Genomic DNA, 24,334 nt, shown 5'->3' on the forward strand with positions numbered 1-24,334 from the left:
CTCCACGTTATTTTGTGCAATATTGGAATCATTTGCCCTTGAGAAAAACCAATAGTTACAAGCTGCAACTGCAATCCAGGTAATAGGATCAAGGGATACAGAAAGGGTCATGTGCATCTTTATAGCTCCAATGACAAAGCAAGAGGAAGGTGATATAAGGAAAAACCTCACTGCAAGTCATTACCATTGTCACTCCTTGATGAACCCGGGAGTCTTGGAACTGGCAACACACATCTAGGGGAAGAGGTGACAGGCTAAATTCAATAATATAGAAGCTGATTATAAAAAAAAAATGTTGCCCCTAAAACCAATTTTTTTTCCTTACTCTGAAGTGTAAGGAAAGTGGAGTATTCATAGAAGTTGCCTACACACATCGGACCTGATTTATTATATATAGACTATCATGGGAGAACTTGGTGATCCAACAAACCTGGAATGGATTTCTTAATATCATTTGCTATTATCTGGAAAATGTTTTCAATCCTGGACTAGATCTATTCCAGGTTTGCTGGATCCCTATGGAATATCACACTGGAATACTGATCAGAGATCACCCCACATAATTGAGATCAGGGATGTTTCCCGGAAATTTGCAATGAGATTGGATCTCTCCCTTGAATACAAATCCGATTGGTTCTCTCTCAGGAATTTAGATAATTTATATCAGGAACCCTTCCCCGGAATACAGATTAGGAATCTCTCCCTGAAATTCATATCCGGGGTCTCATCATGAAATTCCAAAAATTCATATCAGGGATCTCTTCTTAGAATTCTGATAATTTAGATCAGGAGTCTCAACCTGAAACGCAGCTTAGGGATCTCTCTCAGGAATTCAGATAAGGAATCTCTCCCTGGATTTCAGATCAGGGATCTCACACTGGAAATCATAGATCTCATTGTGGAACTAAAATGAGGGATCTATCACTGGAATTCAGATCAGGTCATTCAATTCAGATCATCTCTCCCCCCCAAAAAATTAGGGATCTCATCTTGAAATTACAAAATTTCAGATCAGTGATCCCACCCTGAAATGCAGATTTGGGATCTCTCTAAGGAATTCATATCAGGGATCTTATCCAGAACTAATAATCTAGATCAGGGATCTCACCTTGGAATACAGATCAGGGATCAAGGATCTAATGCGAGTAATCAGGGATCTCCAGGGATCCCTCCCTGGAATAGGAATCAGAGATCTTTCCCTGATACTCAGAACAAGGATCTCTGCTTGGGATTTATATCAGGATTTTATTCCTGATCACAGATCCGGGATCTCACCCTTAATTCAGATCAAGGATCTCACCTTGTCATACAGATCAGGGATCCCTCTCTGGAATACAGAAGGATTCTCTCTCTGAAATTCAGATCAGTGATATTACCTTGGAATACAGAACAGGGATTTTTTTCCTGGAATGCAGAACAAGAATCTCTCCTTGGGATCTATATCAGGACTTTATATAGGAATTCAGGTCTCAACATGGAATCCATATCATTTTGATATACAGATCAGGGATTTTTTCCTGGAATACTGAACAGGGATCTCTCCCTGGAACACAGATCAGTTTGGATCTCTCCCTAGAATTCCTCCAGCAAATAGAATACATTGTTGCAACAGGTGAGCAGAGGCGGCCATTGCTGTGGGGAGGCGGGCGGAGGGCAGATCATTAGCAGGAGAGGAGCTCAGTGCTGCCATACCGATCACACCGGGGAGGGGAGGACACGGCGAGGATCACTGGGAGGGGGACATCGGTACACGGGGCCACCTTTGTACTACACACAGCCCGGGGGAGAAGCTCCGATACACAGGCCGATCTGTCCGGACTACAACTGCTGCAGGTGAGATATGGAGGGGACCGGAGAGGTAACACCGGGCACTGTGCACAGGAGGGAAGGTGAGAGGTGCAGGTAGGTGGGTGAGAGGAGCAGGCTGGTGGGTGAGAGGTGCAGGCTGGTAGGTAGGTGAGTGTGGTGCAGGCTGGTAGGTGGGTGAGTGTGGTGCAGGCTGGTAGGTGAGAGGTGCAGGCTGGTAGGTGGGTGAGAGGTGCATAGGTAGGGAGTACATAGTAAGGATCAGGGTGATAGTAGGGAGTACATAGTAAGGATCAGGGTGAGGGTGATAGTAGGGAGTACATGATACAGTGCAGGGGATGGGCAGTCAGGGTTTTGGCAAGAAAGCAATGACGGGGTGTGGGAACTGAATGATCATAGAGGATCTATAGGGCAATCAGTATGGGTGAGGGTGAAGGAATATTACCATGCACACTGCATTACTATTTTACTACTAAAATCTCGGTTAATGAATGATTGGCCCATTGTTTCACATCTGGACTTCTATTGTGTTGTATAGTCACTTTTCCTTGGAATGTGTCCACAATATCACAAACATCCTGGTGTCACCTCTTCTTTTATCTGTTGGTAAACATACTTGCCTGGCTGATAAATTAGTTTGCTGATTTTTGTTTGGTAGCCCTGCTTTAGGCTGCTTTGATCCGTAACCATCAACACGTTTCTGATTAATATTTAAACCTTAACCATAAACTTCTCCTATTTGCTATTTCTTGTTCTGGTATAAAGACCTTGTCACAGAAACCAACAGATATCTTCTCATAAAACTCCCCAGTAGACTCCGCTGTCACTCAAACTTTTCCCTATTGCATTTTTCTTTACTGAAATAAATGGTTAAGTGTTTTGTGACCTGTAGCTCCGACACTTCCTGGCCTAAGGTGACAACACTACCCCAGTGCTCAACCAAGAAAGCTGGGTGGGAAGAAATTATAGGCGTTATTGTCACCCAACTCATCAGTAACCACCCAAATACAGCCAGGTGGTTACTGAAAAGTGCCAGGTGGTCCACCCGGCTAAAAGGGGCTGTGGGGAACATTGTAATACTTTATAGATGAGGAACAATGAGAAGGTTGTCACCCTAGGAAAAAGTATTTTACTGGTAATATTACAAGTTTAAAAAGCTGAAAAACAATGCAATCACAATATTCATATCAAATATTATCTTCAATATACAGAAGCCCAGATATGTTTTTAGAAGTGAGATCTGGCCACGTGCAGAGTAATCTGGATGAATGAACATAACTGTCTGTCGCTTTGTGTATACAACTTTATGGGTCTTTTATCTCATGATTACAGCCGTCATATAACTCTGATGGCCTTTGTGTATGTTTATATGCTATGGGGAAACTGATCAATTAAGAAATCACCTTTATGATGTGCCAACGTCTTCATTATTTATTTTTTCTGTTCGTGTGTAATTTAGGTTCCTACTTTAAAGATTAAAAAAATTGTTTTTATTGATGTGCCATATTTTCAAAGGTTTGTAGGTTCTCCCTTTGTATTTAAAGAGAGCGTGTTTTATAAAAAGAAATCATATCATCATTTTTAATATACTCGCCATTGTGACTCCTGCCTTTTATTATTACACAGTATTCATATAGCAACAACATATTACACAGCGCTGTACAATGTCCATAGTCATGTCATTAACTGTCCCTGAGCTCACAATCTAATGCCCACACCATAGTCATATGTCATTAACACAGTCTAAGGACAATTTACCTAACTGCATGTTTTTGGAGTGTGGGAGGAAACTCACTCAAACACGGGAGAACCTGCAAACTCCATGCAGATAGTGTCCTGGATGAGATTTGAACCTGGGACCTAGCGCTGCAAAGGCCAGAGAGCTATCCTCTGAACCACTGTGCTGCCTTCTTTCTGTTTTATCTCTGCAGTCTTTTTGGCAATGTTTGCTATCTCCGATGGCTGCTGTGGCCCTCAGTAAACTCCAACCTCTCTGGGCCCAATGCCTGATTATTACATCCTGTACACACATAATAGAACCAATAGACAATACAGATTATATTTCCATCTTTAAAGTATATTATTGTCCTCTTCATTGTCCCATAGACTGAAGGTGGTGCAGCTCTTCAGCTAATTCTCTTTCTCTTTAAATACAAGGACGCTCTGTGCCCTGCGAGCACACGTGAGCGATACATGTCAATGGAAGTTCTGTGAATATTCTGTGTTTGCTGAATGTTATGAACGGTGTTTCCAAAATGTTGAATTTTCCATACAGGGCTTTATCCATAGGCCACAAAATTATGGTCTTGGCTTGGCCGGGGTAGCGTTTGGAGTTCCAGACCTTTTTGGTAGATCTGCATAAATAAGTTTGGAGTACATACAGTTGGTTTCTGCATATTTCCTTTACGACCCATACAGAAGTATTATTTCTTTTTTTCTGTGTTTTGTGAAGGTTTTACTGTTAAAAATAAATAAAATGGCCAAAAGTCATTATATTACAGGTACAACTGTACTTTCAGATTAAATCTGCCTAAAGACATTCCAAGTGCTTGGAATCAAAGGTTGTTCAAAGCCTTAGGGTTTATTTTCTTTATAAAACAGCCAGAGTAGAAAAGTCTGTCCTTAGGAAAATGAGCACTGATTTTTTTTGTGGAAGCAGTAGTCCAACATGCTCACTTCTGGGGTGGGGGTGGAACTCTACAGAGGGGTCACTGCTTTCACAAAGAGTAATTGGGCCTCTTGGTGGCTCCTAGATTTGTTCAGGCCTCCTTATACAACATGCTGTATCTCCCTAACCTTGTGGCCCTCAGCAAACTACAATCCACTATGGAATGTTTTATCTGATATAAACCTGAACTCTAGGGACATTATTAAAGAATTCTTGCAGTAGCACCACCCCCGAGGGTCTAAATGCTTGCATTTCATCTAAAGTTCCCTTAAGAAGGACCTTATCCCTCGCTGTTTCAGTCAGCGTGCACCACTTTTCCGATGCTCCAATTTGTGAATAGGCCCTCACCATCCTCATTTACAGTGCCGGACTATTGTTTCTGAATAGGACTACTGGCCCTGCATTGTGGATAATGACATTAGAGTCAGTGACTACAACATGGAAGAGGCTACGTGGCATTGGAAAAACCTGCAGTACTAAGGGTTACAATAAGGGTTAGGCCCGCTGCAGGTAATTTTTTTTTTTTTTACATTGGAGAGTGTTAGGGTTTAAACAGAAAGTTCAGTGTTTTCCTTGCTGGAGAGGAAGCTGTACGTATGAAATTGCAGTGCAAGGATCTCCCTGCTTTATTTTATAGTGTGCCTCCCCCACCTCTCCTGTTGCCTTTTGATCATTCTATAAGTCTTTTTATCACCAGTCATCAGGGAGCAACTCTGATATGAGCAAGGCCCTACTATGCAAAGTACAATGCATAGGAGGTCACCAATGGAGAAAAAAAAGCCATAGGGAGTGTTTAGACAGAACTAGTAACTGGTCCATGCTTGCATTTCTTGTGTGCAGCTGCAATGGTTCAGATCCATTCTGATATTCTTCTTTGATTTGAAGTCTTTAGCCATCTTCATTGGCCAGGTCATAATGTCATTACTTCATTTTGACATGTAATTACATCGAGACTGCATACAGAGCTTCATGTGTTCTTTAAATTATTGTTCTTGCTCAAAATACCACTGCTGCCATTTACCTTTATTTGCACATTTATACTGATTACCATTGAAATAAAAGCCATTGTAGAGCCTAAACATGCTCATGCTGTTTACTAGTGCAGGAATATAGCAGGTTAATAGAGGAATTCATAATGCAAAAGCTCTTTATTAATTGCCAATTGCTTCGAGCGTAGAATTCTGTTCCCCAGATACCGGCAGGCGGTAAGCACATCAAACTCCCGGGGAGCAGCATGTGGCACCTTGGTTGCAAGTGGCTCTTGTAACCGAGGAGGATAATTGGACTCTTGTAAGAAAAAGTACATTACAGAACTTTTGATTTCAATGTTTCCTGTTTAGGTTTTTTTCTGCTAATTTTAACTGTGTGAACTTATTTTATCCAGAGTGTTAGAAGTGAGCTCTTAAGAACTTTTTGAAAATATATTTTTAACCCTAACACCTTATTCTGATTGGCTGCTGTGAGTTGGTATACATATATAGTTGCTTTCTGAAATCAGGACTTTGTGTTGCTAATAATATTATTATTAATAATAATGAACAGGGTTTATATAATGCCAACATATTAAGCAGTGCTGTATATTAAACAGACAGGAGGAGAGGACCCTGCCCCGAAGAACTTACAATCTAAGAGTAAAGCAATATGCCAGTAAAGAATAATGCTTGTTGAGTTCTCAATGACTGTTTGTATTGCATTCCTGTAGCCAGAGAGAAAATGTCCTGGTCAATGATCCTTAAAACCTTTGCAGCAGTAGTGGTGCACAATGCTTGTGTTTCTCTGTTCACCCTGTTTAATTAGGAAGTGATTGTAGTAGACTGCAAATGGTGAGCATAATGTCTTTAGATTTTCATATGTATGGTAATGTTCAAGTTGGTCATCCTGGTCATGCCCATGTATATGGCATTTAGAAGGTAATATACATCTGAGGCATTTTTACATAGCCATACATTTCCTCTGGCTTGTATGGGGAAGAGTGTCCTGCACAAGTCAAAGCTGATTCTGGGGATAGCTCTGATGATGAACTCACACACTAGTCATGTGTACGAAAGGCTGAGGACTGTTTTATTGCCATCAGATGAGGACAACGGGATGGGAATCACATGTTTCTTAATACATGATATTTGCTTTACGCCTGGCATCTAATGAAGTATGGGGGTGTAAAGGCTCATTCCCACCGCACGTTTCTCGTTGTTGGGCTGCCCTTTATTCTTAACGGAATCCCAAATACACCATACCAATGCATAGTGCCCAGTGTATGGCTTTGCTTTATTCCATGCTTTTAAAACTCTCAAGGATTACATAAAACAGCCAGGCACTCAGCATTTTCAAAAAAAGATCCGTCTCTGCATTTGTTTCTGTACAGATTTCTTGTATATTTTGCAGAATGTAACTGTTTTTAAAGCATATGAACAGAAAAAAATCAGTATTTTCCCATCTGCAAGTAATTGCTCCCAGTGCCTGTGGCTCCAATTCCTGTGGCCTTATGAGGTTATCGGACAATCTGGCCTCCTCTGCTCATGGAAGTTCTATATATAACTGAAAATATTCCCTTGTGTCTTCCCAGTCACTGTGACTTGAAATGAACAGTAAACGCTGGAATGACCTTTATTTCATAGCAGCAGAAATGTTTGGAGTGTTTTCTAATATGTACTATATGTTTATGATGGGGAATGTCACTGGAACCCATGCCGGGCAACTCCCCTGGGATAAGGGGTTGATTGAGGCAGTTAAGGGAAGGGGGTTTGTGAATGTAGAGACAGTTGGCAATATCTTCTCCATTGTGCCTTTTGTAACAAGAACCTGTTTAGTTATTGATGATTGGCAAATTACAGGAAAGCTTCATTATCTATCTTTGTTTTACCTTTTATTAGGTAGCATCAGTTTTTTTTCTTATTTAAATCCCCCCCCCCGCCCCATATCAAATAAACTTTTCAAACTTGAGATCCTGCAGGAATGTGTTGTTCATTGCATAGGATAGAATAAGGTTCCAAAGTTCCAAGTTGAATCAGCGAGTGCCACACAGACAGCAAAGCCCTGTTTTATGTAGCAAAAATAGGGGAGGACGATGCAGGAGGTGCCCCGCTGCATCCTCCCCATTAGTAATAATGATCATTTCTGTAGGTCATTTTAGTAAATGTGTAAGATGGGTCCCAAAACGATGTCGGGGCAGCTGTATGGATTCTGAATAATCAAGAACATTTACTTTTGGTGACAAAAATCTGTATGTGGCTTTATAGAGATTCCAATCCTTCTCTACTTTACTGATTGTTTTTTTAGGTACTTTTTGTGCCCCCTGCTAGAAAGATTTGCCTTTACATTTAATATTCACCTTTAACACACCTTCGCATCATGCATGAAGCATCTATAAACTTTCATTGCTGATCTCTATTTGAAAATGCCAACTTGCTCGGCTGTCCAATCCTTCTAAAACCTATTCCAAATCCAAAAAAACAAATGTAAATACATTGCAGTATATCATTCATTAGATGTGGTAGCTGCATTTGTTTTTTTTTGCCTTTATTAGCTGATCCTGCAAGTAATATATTTTCAGTCCTAGGATGACAACACTCACTTAATATAATGTATCAGGACAACAGAAATGAGATAGGACTACAAATCCCCACTTCATATTATAAAGGAGTGAGGCTTTCTAAGTAAAATGGAACTATTTAAGAATTTTTGATTAGGCAGGGGTCTCTTTGATCATTGCAGAAAAGGACAGGCGATATCTCTTCTGCAGTAGTACATACTCACCTCCCTTAGCTTTTAAATTGCACATGTGCACATCCAACCCAGCACATCCAACATGCATGTTTTTTTTTTTTGCTATATTTAACAGACCCAAATAAAAGTTAATTTTTGGGGTTTACATTTTAATAGCAAGCATTGAGATCTGAGATAAGTCATAACTCCATACTTGTTCCAAATTTACGATAGAGAATGATGCCAGTGAATGGCCATGCCAGCCAGGACGGTGGCATTTCCTGGAGAAACAGGCAAGCACAGAATGTGCCCACCATGCAGATTTCAGATCTGCTCGTCATTACTTTGTTGTAATGTTTGCTTTCTCCAGTCTCCTAGAAGGGTATTACAGGATTTCTGTTACCTGATTGAAATATCCTGCTTGCCAGATCTTTGTGCAGCATTCCCTCCCTCCCCTGATCTCTACATAAACAGAAAAGTGGTGTTGAGATCTGTGTAGTAAGCATCAATGTTACCTCCCTCCTCACCCCCTTCCATCTTTCTCCGTCTTTTTTTCACCCCTTCCAGAACAAAGCTGGTTCTGTGCAGCTTTCCTCTGCGCTGCTTTAACGAATGCAGAGGGGCTCCAACGCACTATGCGGTCTGGGGACGCCTTGGCATCTTACGTCGATTAATTCAATCCGTGTCTGCAGCTCCCTCACACAGAGCTGTCGCACTTCTGTGCCAAACACGGATAGAATTTTTCCAGCCCAGTGGCTTGCCAGGCGGACCAAAGGGCTTCAGTGGGAGACCCCGGCTTTACCCCTTCCGGCATCCTCCATCAGGTAAGAAGCTGGATGGCTCAATTGGGGTACTGGTGGGTGCTGTGATGGGGCAAATCGGTGACCCAGGCAGCAGGGACTTGTCTGCAGGGTAGAAAGCAACAGTGTGGTGTTCCCTTGGGCCGAGCATGACTTTGTCTGCAGTAATTTGACCTAATTTAGCTGCGAGATGTTTGTGGTGAAAGTGAGTTGCATGTTTTGGGGATGGGTGCGGGCGCAGTAGGCGGCTGGTACCCTCAGGCTTCTGGTCAGGTGTTGTCATTGCAGACTTTTTATATTTACTGAGTTTACTGATTTTGTTCATTTATAGTGTTGCTGCTTTTCCACAGTGCTTTACAGAGAACATTAAGCTATATCAGTCACAGCTCAGCAGGAGCTTTATAGTCTTAAAGGGTATCTCCAGGCAAACAGATAAATAAAAAATGAAATGCATCTATGGGAGCTGTTCTCTGCCAAAGGATTGTAGGTCTGTCCTTCCAGTTCTGAGACGTACACGGCTCTGTTACATGGCACACTCATGTCTGGAAGGATAGGGGTCCTGGTTTGTCTCTCTGATTAATGCTAAATACATTTGCGAATAATGTCACCCAAAACAATTGTTCAATATGGTTTAGGGTGTTGGTTTAGGCATTATGGCTGTACAGATGGGCTGTTGGGCTCTTTGCCATGCAGTCTGTTATGTTCTATAGGGAGGAGGGAGGATGAGTGTAAAGCATCCCACTGTGTTATACAATAGGATAGCTATAGCGGATGTTAGTGACTGTCAATGACAATCCAACAGATTGTAAGCTCTTTGGGTCCTCCTCCTGTGTCACTGTCTGTATCTGTCCTTTGCAACTCCTGTTTAATGTACAGCGCTGCATAATATGTTGGCGCTATATAAATCCTTTTTATTAATAATAACACAGATAATGACCTCTTTAGCGTCCATGTAAAGGGACACCTGTACACACTAATGTTTTTTTACAGTTACTTAAATAATCTATAGTATGTACAAACCTAAATCATAGCCTGTAACGGGACAGTAAAGTAGAGTAGCTATTGGTCTGCAGTGTTCTCCCCAGCCCCTTCTAGCCAGGTGCACCAGCCAGCACTTTTCAGTAACCACCCGGCTGTTTTTGGGTGCTTACTGAAGAGTTGGGTCACAATACAGGGGGGCCACCCGCTTTCAATTTCTTCCCACCTGGCTTAAAAAAATTTCTGGGTTCAAGACTGTCTGGTGTATTCCTCCCCCCTATTAGCATGGTTCTGCCATTGCACAGCAATGTAAAATTATTTGCATTCAGGAAATGCGGCAGCCTTGTGCTGCTTCTACCCCTTCCAATTTGGCCATATAGCCTCATCCAACTCATAACAGCAGAGATCAAAATCAGGTACTCACACTACTGGTATTTAGAATGAAACACATTTAATGATGTATTAATGAATACAGATCTGTCCTAATTTGTGTACTTTGGGTTTGTCAGGAGTTTAGCTAAGCCTAGTATGTAGAACCTCTGTAAGAAGCTTGCTGTCCAGGGCTTTATTGCTGCTACAGTTACAACATTTTTACTAGGACAAGAAGAAATCTTTAACGGGTACAAACGACAGAAATCCCACATTTTCCAGTAGAGAAGCATAATGCTGAATTTTATGTTAGTGTTTTATTGTTTTGTGTCCCTGTAGAATATTATTCCTCCATTCCTGTTAGCTGACAACTTTGGGATTGGACAGGACGTGGGTGGAAGTCTTCCTAACAAAAACTCAAATTGCAATTAAAAGCCAACAGGTCTCCCTGCAGCTAACCATTTATCATTTACAGTATTCCAATGTCTTGTTCTGAATTGTATCTCTGTGTGGAGGTGGCCATTATGGAAGAAGTAGAGCTTTGCTATTTTGTGTTAGAGCTGTCCTATTGATAACCAGTGGGGTATTGGACTGGAAGTAGCCGGAGAAGTGTAAAGATCTGCTGAATGGAGCAAGGAGATCCTTGCACAGCAGGTCCTCAGGTGCAGCTCCTTCTCCAGCAAGGAGAATTGAGAGCGGCACCTGACTCCTGCTCCAATTCTGGTGGAACAAGCAATCCGTGTCAGTGCCTTAGATGATCACCAACTCCAGGGCCTCAATGCATAAGCGCTCTTAAGCACATAAAGTGCACTGCTTTTTTTCAAGCAAAAACTATTTTATTGCTCTGTGCTCCAATGTACACCAATGGCATTGAGCTGCATTGGGTGACAATATACCGGCTTCAAAAACAAGGAAATTTTCCCTATGACCTGTGGTTTCAGTTCACATGGACACTGAACAAAAAAAATATTAGACATTGCAATTTCTTGTGCATTGCCTTTTATGATTTCGTCTTTCAACTGGGCACTCTAGTGAGATTCTTCCAGTGGGCAGCAGTAATGTCACCTGCAGCTCCTAGAACAAAATTGTGTAATAGTTTAAATGGTTTCTTGCAAAATATTTATTTTAAAGGTGTCCGAGCCTGGCAAGAAACCAAGCACTGCGATGCCCTTTAACAACTTGCTGCAGCCCATCCAATGCACATTAATGTGTACTTAACGCAACATTGCTAGTGTGAATCCAGCTTCATGCTACTGCTTGGCTACAGTAGATCTTTAGGTGTTGTCTGTCTGTGTAACATTGCAAATCTTCATTTTGTTTATTTTTTTTATTTTTAAGTTGAGGTCTTTAACCTATTATTATGTTCTTGGATTGTGGAAGGAAAAGTCACTAATTTGGGAAGAATATTATATTGCCCGTAAGTTCACCTCTTGGAGGTCAAGTCTCACTACTTTTAGATTTTGAAATAAGGTTATGTATAAACGGGCTTTTAATGCATTGTCTTCTTTTTAGGGTACCCTCTCAACCCTTAACTATTTCCTTATGCTCCCCGGCAAATTCAGGTTATTCTGCGTCAGAGCTAACATAGGGTTAATGACTTCCCCCTCTCCCCTTTGTGATAGTGTTTTGGTCTAGCAATTGGGCACTCTTGCAAAACACTGTATCCTGAAAATAAGGAGAGGAGTTGACATGTTCACTTTATACACACAAGCAATGGGTATTACGAAGGAATTCTGAGTGGCATCACCTATCTATCTAGGAATTCTGAGTGGCATCACCTGGCCAGGTACCTGAGACTAAGGGTGTTTTTTATACTTTATTATTGTTAATAATATTTAGAATATTAGTGTTTTTAGCCATGGGATGGCCATGGTTTTTTGAGGTCTTGTTAACCCTTTGTCACATTTAGTATAACAAAAATCCATGTAGCTGAGAGTTTTACATTTGCTTTCTCCTGGGTACTGGCTTTTTATATAAAAGTGATTAATTACCCTGCCTAATTACTTCTACCTTTACATGAGTGCCCTGGCCTTACCTGTGTCTTCTGAGTTAGGATGGAGCACGGAAGGAGACACGTTCTCTGATCTCTTCTAGGCATTATGAACCTGGAAGCATTCAGCTCTAGCCTCTTCCAGGTTCAGGGCTGTCAAACCCCAACCATCCCCATATGCATATACAAACACAAATGTGCTTATCGGGTTTGTATGTGGTTCTTACCTATCTCCCGTCCATGTATTGGAGCTATGGCCTGACAAATGTTATGTGCTATGGGGCGAGGATCAAGTTGAACCTTTTACTTTTCCCTGCTTGGGTGAATTACAGGCAAACTTTAAACACATTCATCTTTATACTTGTTTGTTTCTTGCCCAGAGAATTATTGCAATCGCACATTCCGCAAGATAATCAACATATTTTAAGCATGCTAAAGGGGAACTAAAGTTTGGAAACTTTTTGTCCCTAAAAAGATGGCAGAGGCCAAATGACTTGTTGCCGGTGTTGTCTGTGCTCTCCTTAGAGTTGCTCTTTCTATAATAACTTATTATTTTGTTCTGTCTTTGCTTCCTTGAATCGGAGCTGCCCCCTTGGTGATCTGATGACTGGTACAAATCTGCACAATGAAGCAGGGAGATCCTTGCACTGCAGGTCCTCCAGGTACACTTTCCTCTCCAGCAAGGAGAACTGTAAACTGCAAAATAGTAAAATCCCCAAATCTCAAAAGCAGCAGTTCTTAGTAGTTGTCTCCAACAATGAGAACAGTGAGTAGCACAGTAGCGACATAACCGAATGTCACTCCAAATCTGGTGAGATTAGCAAACATATGTAACATGCTTAAGATCTATATCTATAAGACTCAAGGCCTAAGTGCCTTGGCATTCTTGCATACTAAATAAATGCTCTAATATTGTTCATGGGGAATTTCAAACAAAAGGTAAATTGTTCATTTCTAAATGTATGATATACCATAAGTTCTCTTTATTAAGTTCAGTTCCACCTTAAACAGGCATGCGACTTTAATTGCTGAGGAGTTAAAAGGGCTCTAAAGGTTAAAATACTTTAGAAAATCCCTTGCTGAAACCTGAGCACCCTTAGTAAGGAGCACCAGTAACTCTTTGCCCACCGGAGCACTGTAGGACCTCCGGCCTTATGAAGGCATAGGTGGGAGCAGCTGTCTGGAGAAGTCTTTTTGTTGGTGGAACAGGCTGGACGATTCTTTCAAGCTGCTAATGGAGAATTTTCTTGGCATATGAACAAGGATGCCACAAACTATTTCAGCCTCCTTCAAAACCTGTTTGACCGGCACTCGCCTTGAAAAGATTACCTACAATTGTGTTAACACTATAAGGGTAATATTAGCGGCTGTGGCCTTTTGTATTTGTAGCTTTAGTGGCTAACTCATACCTTCTTAGAATTTCTTCTATATTCTCAATTCCCACCAACTATAGGAATTACATATATGGGCTTTTTTTGTATTTGCATTTCTGTAAGATTTACATAGCTCTGTAACACAGTGGTGCCCATTCTCTTACCCCCCCAGCCAGGACTGGACAGCCATGGAGCAGCAGTAGCAAGGTGAGGTCGTTTTGTTACTCTATATCCTCCTATCAGCATTGATATCACATTTGCTTTAGACATATCTGATTTAGTTGTCAGTCCTTCCTGGATATTATGGTGTTGCAGTGTCTTTTGGACTTAGTATACAGAACACTTGGAAACCACTGAATTTTATAGGCTTCAACATGTTCCATTTAATATTATTGAAGCTGATTTCTGGTTGAAAACTTGACATTCCCTAAATACAATTCCCAATGAAATGCTGATATTACCAAAATTAAATGAATGGAATTTTTTACTCTCTCAAAACCCTGGTAATGTAATGCAAGGGTAGGCCAGTTTTTGTCTTGATATGATAACTCTCTTTCAATAATATACCCGGTGATTCTGCCATAAAGGCAACAGTCTATTTTAATCTTCTAAGTTTTTCCTTTGTCACCCTGTGTTATTACATACTATAGGTGACCACACCAATCCATGTAAAGCAGGCGTGTACTGGAAGTGCTCTCACCAGGAAACTTGCCCTGATCAATGATGTGACTCCCTTACTAGTGTGTATGTATACAGGAGTGTCTGCATGGAATCAGCTTTAAAGATGCCAAAATTATGTAAAAACAATATTACAAAACTAATGGCAATTGCGTGATACCCAGTGCTTTAGAATCTATCTATTCCGGAAAGGCAAAGTACTCATTAATTTTCCATTCACACCTTTGAGCTCCCTTTGCAGTCTGTGCATTTTAAATCAAAAATATATTTCATTCTGTGTCCTTACAAGAGCTACTTGTTGAGACAAAAAAAAAAAGAATGCTGCAGTTTTTCCGCAGCAGAGCTAGTAGAGATACAAATATGTCAGTTTGCTTTGGGATGGAGAGGCTATAAAAATAAATTGCTGAGCATATATTTCAATTCAGAATTGAACAGGCCTCCTATTCTTATCCGAGAGGTAAGGATGCATCAGGTTAATAAGATACCCCTCTTCCCCAATCTTGGTCACATTGCTGGCTCCACTGAATACACAATATATCCTGTTATATTTTGGATTGGTTATGGCATCCCGCGATGACACAAGCGGAATCAGGACAGTGGACCTATTTAGAGATGAGCCAAAATGATTTTTTTTTCTGTGTTTGTGAGCAGTTTGAAGCCGTCGATTTTGGCAGCTGCAGGACGGTCGGGTAAAGTGAAGGCATTAGAAGAAAAGGCTGCTGTTCTGCTTAGCCATCTTAGTGCGGCGTGTGTTGGAGAAGGAGGGGGCACTGCCAGGACTGTGGGCAGAGCTGAAGAGCTGCTCCTTGTGTGTACTGTGTGGGTATTGGGAGGCACTCGCAGCTGACTCTGTGTCATTTAAACTAGTCAGGGCACTTCTCATGCCAACTGTATCTTGCAAGAGCCCACAGCCAGAGGCAATCTCCTGTTTAAATGTTATTTCTTAATTGACATTAGGAACAACAAAACTAATAAAAAGGCCCTTCAATGGTGAAACTTTTGTGTGGCCTGCATAGGATGTTTCTTTTTTCTGTTACTGAATTAAAGGGCATGGGTTAGTGTTTTAGTACTGTTGTCAAGGGGTAAATCCGCTTCTGGCAACACAGATGCAGAATCGGTAGATTAAACAATACCATACCCTAATGGGTGTTGGTCATCTGTCGGCCCTTAAGGCTGCTTAACCAAATTTTCTACTAATGGAGAAACAATAGAGATACAATTTGCTGGTCTGGCCTGTGTGGGAGTGAATTTATTGAAAGAAAAAGTGGTTTGTTAAAACACACGTTGCAAAAAATTAAAATTAAATACTTTTTCACAAACTACCCCATTTTTTGGCCATGGTGCCTAAGCAGGGGTGCAATCGCAGGCCAACCCTCACCTTGTGGGTGATGCCAAATCTTACAAAGTGATGCTCCTACATGGAGCACAAATTACTTTATTAAAGTCTGCAGAGAGAACAAAGAATAAGGTAGAAGACCTGGGGTGGAGGTGTCTTCATTGGCATGTTCCATTATTTGCATTCATTTTTGCTTGATAAATGTTGGTGTCATTATTAACTGTTTTGTACATGGGGGTCAAGACTACCTGATAGCTGAAAACAAGGAAGCAAATATATCAGCAGCAATTGGATAGGGTTTGCCCCGGTTGATTTTTTTTTTTTTTATAGTTGGTTTGGGGAACATCCATATTACTGTAGAACCTCGATGGGTATTCCAAGCTTTTAATGACTAGAAGGAGTCCATTGGCTCACAATTTGTTACTGAGAGAATGGCTATGCTCCTGGCACTCTACATTTGTTCCTTGATCTTTTGCTAAAAAAAAATTGTTTGTAGTCTGGATCCTTCTTGTCTTTTGGTAGGAAACTGGTAAATATTACTCATTGAAATTTTATTTCGTTTTCCACAAAATCCATGGAGATTTTGGTGCAACTAAATCAGTTCTTGCCAGACTGGTCACCAAGCTTTGGGATCCTGTAAAAATCATCACTAAACTATGTGACAAAAGCCACATTGTACCAAACCAGGGCTTTCTGGTGCGAGCTAAAATATGTGTATAGTGAATATGCTCCTTTTGTCTTTAGATATGTGGTCTGCATTAGTTTTTTTTTTTTTTTTTACTTGGTGAACCTGGCAGTAAAACATTTCTCCCCATGGGTGACTCATTGGTTTGCAATTATTAGGCAGTGCTCCTGGATGGATATTTAAAAAGTGGCAATTTGCAGTCAATGTTCAATTTGGTATATTGATAAGATTTGTTATTGGGTTGATTTGTTATATTGATAACTGCCTTATTTTAAATCAATTACCATTGGGTTTGATGAAAACATTCCTTCTAATGACTAATATGTTAGAAAATCTTGTGTTTGGTCACCTTTAGTATACAGTTGATTGCCAGGGGTATTTCTTCCTATTGTGGTGAAACATGGTGGCCTCCAGCTGTGGATTTCATCATCATTTTACTTATTTAAAGTCTTGTCCAGGTATTTTATTATGAGCAGCTCTGAAGTTTCCTTGGGGTTCAGCTGTTAAAACATTACAGTTCATCTGCAAGGCTGTATGTGCACTGGCTGCCCATAAAGAATGTCCTATGTAAGGCTTCTGTGGGCGCTTTCATAGGGACGGTTTGTCTTCTTTCTCAGCTGAAATGCACAGGCTAGCTTTAAAGATGTCAGAGCTGTAAGTAGATTAAAGTTGCAGCATGTTAACCCATTGTACATTGGTACTCAGTATTTACTTTGCTACAGATATAAATGGCTGTACTCCAGTTTTCTCTGGCTCGTCCTGAACCTGTTCTTGTAAGTGCAGGTAAAGTCTACCTGACCGGAGGTGTGTTTGTCACCTGATTGTAACAAAAGGTATACTGAGCTTGTCTTAGTGCCTACTTATCCCAGCATGGACATGAGCTTTATTTGTTGAGGTTAACTTAAAAAATAATGATACAAATTCATTTATCAACACAATAATCAGACAAGCCCCGAAACCCATGCGATCCTCCCCGTTCTAAAGCACTTGCTCATCTATAGCCTCCACAAGAGGGCAAATTTCTATTATCTATTCAGCCTTGGTCTCCCCACCTGGTAAACCTAAATATATGTTAGACTGGGAATCTGAACTGGGTGTAACATGGGATTTGGAGGACTGGTGGGATACTGTTTACTCACTATCTAAGGCAGGGTTAGGCAAACTCCGGCCTTTAGGCCTGATACGGCCTAGCCAGTAGTCTATTCAGGCCTAACCCCCCGCTGGTCGATCCGGCCTAATCCTGGCTGGCATGGTCGGCAACCTGTGGCTCCAGAGCCTCCTTGTTATGCCTCCCTTACCTATTTACCACAGCCGGCGGTAACACTTTTGCCGCTGGGGTAAGGGGACATTCCCTCACCTCCGTATGCATTGCGGAGAAGAGGGATTTCCCTTTAGTTGTGTTCCTGGTGGGGTATGGAGCCATCGGCGTGGGACTCGAGAGAGAGAGAGAGAGAGTCCGGCCTAATGTGCCTTCTTGACCTCCTAAAATGGCCTAGTAGCCAAAAAAGTTTGCTGACCCCTGGTCTAAGGTCTCCTTGAACTGTGCCAACTATAGAGTCATGCTTAGATGGTATCTAGTTCCAGATTGACTGGCAAAAATGTTCCCATCAGTCTCCCCATCATGTTTCCGGGGTTGCAAGTCGAGAGGTTCCATGCTACATTTCTGGTGGTCATGTTCGATTGCTAGTAAATTCTGGGATGAGGTATTTAACTTGATCTCTAGGATTTTACAGCGTGAGATTAGTAGCATCCCGGAACAGCCCTATTTAACAAATTGACCTTAGCCCTTTCCAGACCGGCACTAAAATTTACTAAGAAGATTTTACTGGCAGGTAAGATCTATTTGGCCAAAGCTTGGAAATCAACCACAATACCTCTGGTTCCCTGTTTTCCCAAATTGAACTGGGTTATGATAAATGATAAACTTACCCATACTCTAAAGGACTAGGTAAATTTGATGACATTTGGGAGCCCTGGATTTCTTTTCACAGAACATAGACAGTGATCTAAATGAAGTTACTCACAGACATAGTGAAGTCTTCGCCCCTCCTTCCCATTCCTCATCTATTTCCCCTCTCCCTCCCTTATTCTATGTTGTTCCTTTCTGTTTACAGTTGAGATACAATTTCAAATTACAAAAATGTTTAAATACCGTTTTTCTTTGATTGTTTTCTATTGTTTTTATTTTTGAATGGTCTGGACTATTGTCATCTATTGTGTTTGTACATTGTTTTTATTTATTTATATATATATATTTTTTTCCTTTTTTCAAAAATGTAACGAAAAAAATATTGAAATACAAAAAGAACAATACAATATACATTTTTAATTGTATTAATAACGCCACAAGGAGTCCTGCAATCCTGTATTGTTTTAGTCAGCTAGTTGACACACTTAGAAGTGCTGGATACCTGCTGTGGCTGATTATATAAACATGGAGCCCTAGGAAAGTAAGTATACATCATGTTCTTTATGTGTATTGTGTAGAACTAACACAAGTACCAAAATCTGTGATAATTGATAATTGCTTTCTGCTTCTGCAATTGTCTGCTCCGCAGGAGATGAAATCTCAACACTTTATTTTTCTGTTTACCTGAAGAAGTTCAGGGATAGACCAAATGTGGGGTTTTTGGCAGCCGTTTTTGAGTGGGAATTTTGCTGATCAGGGAAGGGCTTCCAACATTGTAGCCATAAACTGCTACTTGCTTGCCTTCAGACATTTAAAAGCCTTGCCTCCATCCTTTATTTAGGAAAAGGGCAGATAATGGAAATTGGTTCATATTGCCAATAGGGATTGCAGCGGCAATGGTCAGATCACTAAATCCAGACATCTTAGATAGGAAGTCCATTTGAGATTTCTGACGCGTTTTGGTAGGAGAACAAATAATTATATATTTTATAGGAAAGTATAATTATTAAGATTACGCTCCTTTATTTTTGATCAGCAGCGTGCCTGGATATGCCCAACACTTTGCCACTTTTGTGCAAGTATCTCCCACAATTTCCTCTGTTGACATTTGGTCCACCAACTCCAATCATAAATTTAACCCAATCAAAATGGGTTTATCGGCCTATAAAAAGGATCAGGGAGGGTATGGGAAAGGACAATGATTCTGCAGGTGCATTGTTGAAAGGAACAGAATCTCTCTTTGAATTTTGGAATAGGTATTTGGATCACAGTCTGCAAAATGATTACAAATCCTTTCACATGCAACACCGTGTTTCATTTGTGTATTTTCCAGTTTTCTTCAAGTCAGTTTGAACTTTCAAGACCCCTTTATGGAGAGGAAAACCTTGCCATGCTTTCTTTAATATTTAGGTTCTGACTTTTAAGCATACGATATATCCTGCAATTTTCTTCTTCTTAGTTCCTTTACCTCTCCTGGGCATTTGATTTTTCAACATAAGCTTTGTAGGAAGCGAGAAGCACAAGCCAGCTAGAATAATTACACAGGAAAAGCAGGAAGGAAAATGTTTAGAGCCAGCATAGGTGAAGAATGAGAGGCACAAAACAAAGACAGATGGGAGCTAAAAACAGAAAGTGTAACTATTTATGATGGATGGGTAATAGGAAACATAATGAATACAAGAATTCTCACTATAAACACTGCTTGATTTCCTATGCAAAAGGCTCTTTTATATCAATGCTAGGCATTTTTAAGTCGACTTAGGTTCAATCGATGTCCAAATTTGATTGACTTGTTTGATATAATGGCCAGCCATAGAATAAAGATCAATAGATTGTACCACTACAAACTAAACCACCACTACCATACTTACTTGTATGCTTTATCTTTATGTGCGTAGATGGTTCTGGGAATATAGTATAAAGTGGAACTAAGCCCTTTGACTAAATCATTTCCCAATGAAGTTACGTTAAAGGCAAAACTGGTAAGAACAATATATATATATATATATTTTTTTAGTGTTTTCATCCAAGCTATTCAAATATGAAACCTCTAATGGTTGGTTTCATAGCTGATCACAATGGCAACTGTACACTTAAATATAGGCAAAGATGGGCCATTCTGAACTATAGGATGGTAAGATCCACTTTAAATATATAGCGTTAAATTAGATGAATATGAAAACGGGGCTTAAAGGAAGATTTTAATTTCCACTCCAAACGTTCCTATTTTTAATTATGAAATTCAATTACCCAAAGTAATTTTCTTCCACTTGCTTTTTTGGTGATTCCGACCTGGGTACTGCCACTTAAACTAGGTTGTATGCTGGTGACCATCAATTAGTTCCCAAGTATCTGCAAACCACATGGCCTTTAAAGTCCAACATAGGGATTGAGATCACTTGTAGCTGCATGTATTTGCCCTCTCCTATTATTAAAGTGTAACTGTACAAATGGGCATTCTTTTTAAATGCTGCATTTGCTGTTTAAATGCATGTTCTTAAATGTACTCTGCAGGATTTGACACTAATAATCTCTGTTTGACTTGCTTTTCCTTCAATTCAAATGTACCTTAATAAGACATGCTTGTCCTGCAAAGGAAAGTCAAACGCAGCCTCTAAAAAGTCAAGTGTACTTCTTAAAAAATAAAAATTGGTTTGATTTTGTTAATTTGACTTTGACATGCATTCCAAAAACACATCCAAAGCAGTGCCCATCAACACAAGCTCCAAAACTGTTGTTGGGTTATTCATTAATAGGTAAGAGTTTAAACAAAGCTCAGTATTTATTCTGTGATCCACACATGGCTGTTATAATACAGCGGTTCCAGCTTTGGATATGAAGCCTAATTGTAATAAAACTCAGTACCTAGAGGCGTATCGTACAATGTCAGCCTCACCGGCAATATATAATTATAAGAATGCCTGTCATATCTTCCTTCTGGAACGTGGTGTATAGGTATATGTTCAATTGTGAAATGACAAGTAGTTGCTATAGTGACAGTCTGGTTTAAATCCAAGAAAGAAACACAAGCAAAGCCGCGCTTTCAGTTTTCACACTGCAGATATGCCACACCTATATCTAGACTTAACTTAGACCGGGCATGTTCCTATTGGAATGGCAGTTTTGCAACACTTTTCAGACTCCATTGTCTCCAATCATATACTTCATGTGACACTGCCAACAAACTGGCCACTCTGTTATTGTGCTTTCTTTATTCTTCAACTTTCACTGTAGATTTGCAAATTGGGCATATTTATGAAGCCTGACAATGATGCCACATGATATTGTACTTTTCTGTCTGTTTGCATCTGTATTCAGTTGCTGTATTTGTTCAATTTACCTATCATATGCATGATAGGTAAAACCATCACTAAAAAGCATGATAGGTACAATCACTAAAATTTTATGTACAGGTTAATGTCATTTCAAAAGTCACATTTCATTTTTTTTTTTTACCGGCACCTTCACCAGTTCTTGAGACCTTGCCGGGAATATTCTTGTTAAAGGGTGGCAACGCTCTAACCGTGTACCCCAATTGTTTTCGCCTTTTTTCATAGGCTTCTGATGCGCAATACAAATGTTTTTTTCTGAACACATTACACATTCATGGGTCACAGTTCTCATCGGGAAAGCAAAAGAAAGCCATGCAGCTTTAGTGAAATTGATATTCGTCCAGACCCATTTTTACTCCCCCAAAAGTTGCAATTGCATAATGCTCAGGTCCTTGACTTTTCGCATATGTGAAAATATCCTATTGGCTGTCTACTAGCAAAGGGCATCTTCAAAAATCAGAGGGCATTGCAAGGAGACTGTTGGGGACCAGCTGGCATGAAGCTAGGTCAGGTTTCCTTATACTGAAAAAAAAGACAATGGCAAAAGACTTGGACAGGGGATTTAGGCGGAAGTATAGCTTGCTTAAAAAGGAAAGCAAACTAATACCCCTGCATTGGGGGGGGGGGGGGGGAGTCTAAGGTAGGAGTGGGAAAAATAATTTTTGTCTTACCAGAGGTGTTTGATGTTTTCCCGCACCCTGTTTGGTGGAGAAACCATGTTTGTAAAATGCTGAATCAAAAATCGCACATGCTCTCTGTGCATTGCAAATGTATTGGGTTCACATTTGGATTCATGGGGGATCTGGCAGATTCATACAAGTACACATAATGATAAAAATATTCCAGAGGAAGGTATGTGGTGAAACATATAGAGAATGGGGCAACATGAAGACACCTTACGGAAATATTGCATATTAGAAATTTGCAACACATGCTTCATTCTGAATGAATACCCAATAGACTTTTCAGATGCAGATAGCAATCAGATGAACACTGGAGCAACAAACTTATCCTGGTTGAGTGATTCAGAAAGTAGTAAAGGTCAAGGATCAGAACACCAACCAGGCAAGCAGAATTTTATACAACTAATTTACTAAAGGTAAAAAATCAAGTAAGCACTGAGCAATAGAAGAGGGGAAAGATGGCTCAGTCCATGTATTTAAAGTGGACCTATCACATTTTTAACATTATATAAAAGGGTGACTATCCCTTTTATAGAATAGTAAAATTGATTTTTTTTTTGTTTTGGTTTTTTCTTTTGGAATGGTCTGAAAGCAGAAAAAGAGATGAAATAAGATATGATATGTGAAGAAGTTAGGTGATTAGTCCATACTGGCCAAAAAAATGGAAACCATATGCCAAGCTGGTGCAATACTTCTAGATCTGAATAGGAATAGACAAAAAGATTAAGTTGTATTTACACAGTTGACATTGTTATAGGAGAGACAAATGCGATAATAAAGCGGCAATATGAAAAATAAGAGGCAATAAAGACTGTTTTAATGTCTACTGGTAAATGTAATACTCATTAGTCTTTGCATTTGGTCTTCATGGGTTTTTCGCATTAGTAGCTTACATTGATCAAAGATATTTTCCTAAAATACTTTTACATTTAAAGTAAAGTGTACACAAAACAGTTATCTGTTTGCATCAATAAAATGAATTGAATAGAATGTTGGGATACAAATCTGGCCATTGAGGCCTAGCGCACCTCCAATCCACACTAGTAGTTGTAAACAATAATGATGTAATTTCCTTTGTACCCAAAGAAGCTAGGAGGTAGTCAGGAGGCGTTTATATATGGAAGTACATGCTTTAATGTCTTTTGAGCCAAAAAATGTTTTTTCTATATATAAAAGGAATGAGGACCGATCATAACACAAAGAAATGGCCAAGTGACGTATGCTTTTAAAATAAGCAGTAAATATACCCTCAACAGATACAACATCAATATGTGTTTTTCTGTTGAGGGTATATTGACTGCCTATTTTGGAAGCATAGCGATCACTGACTGTAAAAAGTATTCACTCCTGAAGGCTCTATTACTCTGCTACCTTCTAAAGGCAGAAGGGTAAATATTTCTTTGTTTTTATCATTGTGTTGCTAAAAACATTTTGATAATGAATATACTATGAAACTCTTGTTGTAGTTGAACAAGTGGGCTTTTGATATTGATATTCCCCCTCAAGAAGCGGGTTGTTCCCACAAAAAGCGTTGGTTATTTCATGAATATCATATTAAGCATTATTGTCAAATATCTATTTTTATATTAATTTTAAATTGGAAAGAAAATAAACTTTTTGAAGTTTTATCTGAGAGGCCACACAACTCGTTCTTATTCTAGGCTGCATCCATCTGGAAAATCAGCCATGGGCCACTTGGCCAATTCTTTGTGTTTTGTTATCTTTTAGATGGTGGAAAATTCAGAGCCATCCTCTGCTGGTAATGCTTTTCTGGTTGCCTTTGTATGTTTTGCAGTGATTTTAGGTCTGATTTATTAAAGCTTTCAAAGACTGGAGAAGATAGAGAAGATCATGGGGGAACCTTGGTGATTCAGCAAACATTGAATGGATTTCAAATCATTTATTATTAGTTGCCAAATATTTTCATGTTTTCTGCCCCACCTATAGAGCATTTGTTAAATATTTGAGCAAATAACATCATGAAGTTGTGCTTCGGTTGCTAACTAAAATACCTAAACAAACTCC

At 39.9% G+C, this 24,334-nt stretch overlaps 1 protein-coding gene across 7 annotated transcripts in view; it reads left to right on the top strand.

The window, feature by feature from the left end:
* Positions 1 to 1,678: 1,678 nt before the first annotated feature.
* The window catches only part of PACSIN3 (protein kinase C and casein kinase substrate in neurons 3), a 75,237-nt gene continuing 52,581 nt past the window's right edge, over positions 1,679 to 24,334 (top strand). For 3 of the 7 annotated variants that reach the window (XM_072421999.1, XM_072421998.1, XM_072422000.1), the window contains exon 1: positions 1,680 to 1,833. The gene's annotated coding sequence lies outside the window, so the exon portion shown is untranslated. Of the gene's footprint in view, positions 1,834 to 8,741; positions 9,001 to 24,334 lie in introns of those variants that run through there. The other 4 variants (XM_072421995.1, XM_072421992.1, XM_072421996.1 and 1 more) reach the window with 2 other exon arrangements.

This window comes from Pyxicephalus adspersus, chromosome 9, assembly GCF_032062135.1.
Source record: "Pyxicephalus adspersus chromosome 9, UCB_Pads_2.0, whole genome shotgun sequence".
Classification (NCBI taxonomy): Eukaryota; Metazoa; Chordata; class Amphibia; order Anura; family Pyxicephalidae; genus Pyxicephalus; species Pyxicephalus adspersus.